This window comes from Hakea prostrata, chromosome 3, assembly GCF_041222555.1.
Source record: "Hakea prostrata isolate BN-2017 chromosome 3, UWA_Hpros_2, whole genome shotgun sequence".
In the NCBI taxonomy this organism is placed as follows: Eukaryota; Viridiplantae; Streptophyta; class Magnoliopsida; order Proteales; family Proteaceae; genus Hakea; species Hakea prostrata.
Window position 1 is genome coordinate 65354500 of NC_142602.1, and position 3072 is coordinate 65357571.

Below are 3072 nucleotides of genomic sequence, written 5' to 3' on the forward strand. Positions count from 1 at the left end.
TATCACCTAAAAAATTTTCAAAATAAATGAAGTTTAGTGAAGGTGGGAAACCAAATCGGATTTGGATTTTGTCCATTTCATTAATTCAAAATAAATGAAGTTTAGGATAAAATTGACATTTAATCTGGTTTTATAAATGGGGTTGCATCATCGTCTTTTGATTTCTTAATTTTAATGAAGGGCAAATTAGATATTACATATTTAAATTTAACGGCAATTTAACACCGTTATAAAGAAGGGGGCACTAGTAATTTCGTAAAGAACAGGGTTTTATTAGTAATAAAATCAAACTACAGGGGGGCAACAGTAATTATCCCTACAATATTCGATACAAGACGATATGTCTCTTAAAATCACTTGACCGATATGATACTCAGTATTTATACTTTAAGCCTTGCTTACGACCACCACTGTGCACAGTTTCGTTTTTTATTTTTTCTTTTCTTTTCTCCTCTTGATTGAAAAATTTAACACAGTTTCTAATGATAGGCTCTGAAGACTCTCAAGGAAGTTGCCCTTCTATAAGCATCTTGTTCGGCTACTCGATCATAACAGTGAGACTGAGCCCATTTAGGAAAGACAGAATTTCAGATGGGAAGGAACCTATCGTTTCTCTCTCAAAGTATAAATAAGTCCATTAATTAATTTCAAGCCCAGCCCAGCCCAGCCCAGCCCAGTCCAGAAGACACGGATCTCAAGAATAGGTGGTTTTGCAATCTAAGCCTGGGGACTATTGGCACTACGATAGTCCCATACGGTTCAGCTTCGAAGCTCTCTTCGGCTTGATAAAGTTGCAGACGCCTTCATTGATAATCTCTTCGGAGACATCCGATAAAATTGGAACGATACAGAGAAGATTAGCATGGCCCCTGCGCAAGGATGACACGCACAAATCGAGAAATGGTCCAAATTTTTTTTCGCTTTTCTCCCGTTTTTACTCTCCTTCAGTTCTTATTATTCCCCTTTGCAATCTTTCTTCAATTCTTATTCAAGCTTTGCGTCTGTTTCTGTAGCATCGTAGTGTTCCGAGGATTGAATTTCATAGTTTATCCTGCGCTCTGTATATCTGGTATGCTCAAAGCTAAGGATCAAAGTTGTGCTAATATTCAGTTTGGTTCCTTTATGTGAAAGTTGAATCCGTATTGCAAGTGTAAAAGCTATCCTTAGACAAAAGACTTGCTGGTCTTTTGTTGATCCCTTGTTTCATAGAGTTTGAGTGCAACTTGAGGCAGTTTCAACCAGGAAAGGAGAAGCACTGTTCAGATCTGGATGTTAGGCTCTTTTTGGTATCAATTCTCATTCTCTATTATGCCTATTTAAAATAAATAAGTACAAGAATTCATTATTAGTCAAGAATGAAAAATGGTTTGGTGAATTTTATCGAAAATAAATTATGAAATGAAAAATAAGTTTGGTGTTAAGATAAAAAATTGTTAAAAAATGATAGTAAACAAGTGAGAAAAGAAGGAAAAAGTATGATTGTTATAAAAGAATGTGTATTGACTATTTTACCCTCATCTTCCTTATAAAACTTTAAGTAAACTTACACAAATGAAGATAATGAAATTCTCATTATAATCCATAATGGACAAAAAGTTCATTATGGATTTTGGAGATTTTGCTATTATTTTAAATAAAAATAAAATTAAGAATAGATGCCAAACAATTTAAAATAATAAAAATTTCTCATAATTGACAATGATAATTGATACCAAAAAGAGCCTTAGTGAAGAGGGAGCTTCTAAATATTTCTTCCATTTCTAAATTCCCTATCTCTTCTTTGGACGATCTTATTCAGGCTAGATGCCGGTTCTGATCTGGATGTCAGTGAAGAGTTATTCAGACTGTCCATAGTGGTAATACTGTATGCTCTTTAAGAAATTCGAGCAAATGTGCTGGAGATGTTTTTCGTGATGAGCAGGGCAGGATGGTTTCTCTTTTAGAAACTCTTGGGTATAATGTCAAATTTTGTAGCAGAGTTCTGGGGTCTTGACAGTTGTTTTGGAGTATGCCGGTGAGCTTAAAATCTGCAAGCTGTGAATTGAGTGTGATTTAGCTGTAGTCACAATATTGGCTTCCAGAGGTCTAGTCCCTTGGTTTGTTACATAAAACTGGTCGGCTCATCATTCCTACTCAGTTCTTTCTAGTGAAAGTTGATTCAGTGCTTTAGAGAAACAAACCCAATTGCAGATTTCTTGCCAAGTGTGCAGCTAGCTTACTGGATTCTGCAACTACTAGCTCCATGTTTCAAGGTCTAGATCTTGAGGCCCATCTCCCCAACTCAAAAAAAGAATACTTTGCTCGAGATCTCACTGTGTTGGTGGAATTATTTCCCCAGTTTAAGGCTTCAACTTGTGGTGTATTAAAGGCATTTATGGTTGAGACTTACCGTCTAACCTATTTAAACCCTTCTGAATATACTGGTGACCTCAGATTTATGAAAAAAAGCAGTGTAAACTTTAGATGCCAAGTGACCTATTGTACCCATCATATACTCATACATTAATGTTCAAAGTTTTCAAAATAAAGTTTACAGTAAAATTGATACCAATCATCAAAGTTAACTCAAGAATCGAGATTCGGGCTCTTAGATGCTAAGCACATTGTCTCGTCTAGCACAGCATCTCATTTTGCTGAATGGAGAAAACGAGAGATCCTGCCATATGTCAGTGAGATCTCAAGTGTTTTCCTAGCATGAGTATTTCCTCTATTCAGTGCTTCATAATATGTGATAGATGCTCACCACATACCTAGATATTAGCTTTTCAATTAGTTTAAATTGTGATAGGTTTGGTCTATTCTATCAAGGGCTTTTGTGTATGTGCTTGAGTCAAATCTTGCTAGCTTGCCTTCTTTTCTTCACGAGTTCCCTTTTCTTTTATTTATTGTGGGGAGGGGGGGGGGATTTTTATTTGCGGCAGCAGCTGCTGGCTGCTGCCGACGGTCGTGATCTTGCCACCTCATCAAAGTATAATCGTGTGGTTGAGATCTAATGATGAAGATTAAGTTGTAAATATTGATTTTTAATTTTACATTTTAGAGGGTTAAATTTTATTAATTTACGACTCAAGT

At 35.9% G+C, this 3072-nt stretch overlaps 1 non-coding gene across 1 annotated transcript; it reads left to right on the plus strand.

The window, feature by feature from the left end:
- Positions 1-812: 812 nt before the first annotated feature.
- On the plus strand, positions 813-915 carry LOC149022778 (U6 spliceosomal RNA). Its single transcript, XR_016172600.1, has one exon. It is a non-coding gene; the product is annotated as a U6 spliceosomal RNA (small nuclear RNA).
- Positions 916-3072: the final 2157 nt, after the last annotated feature.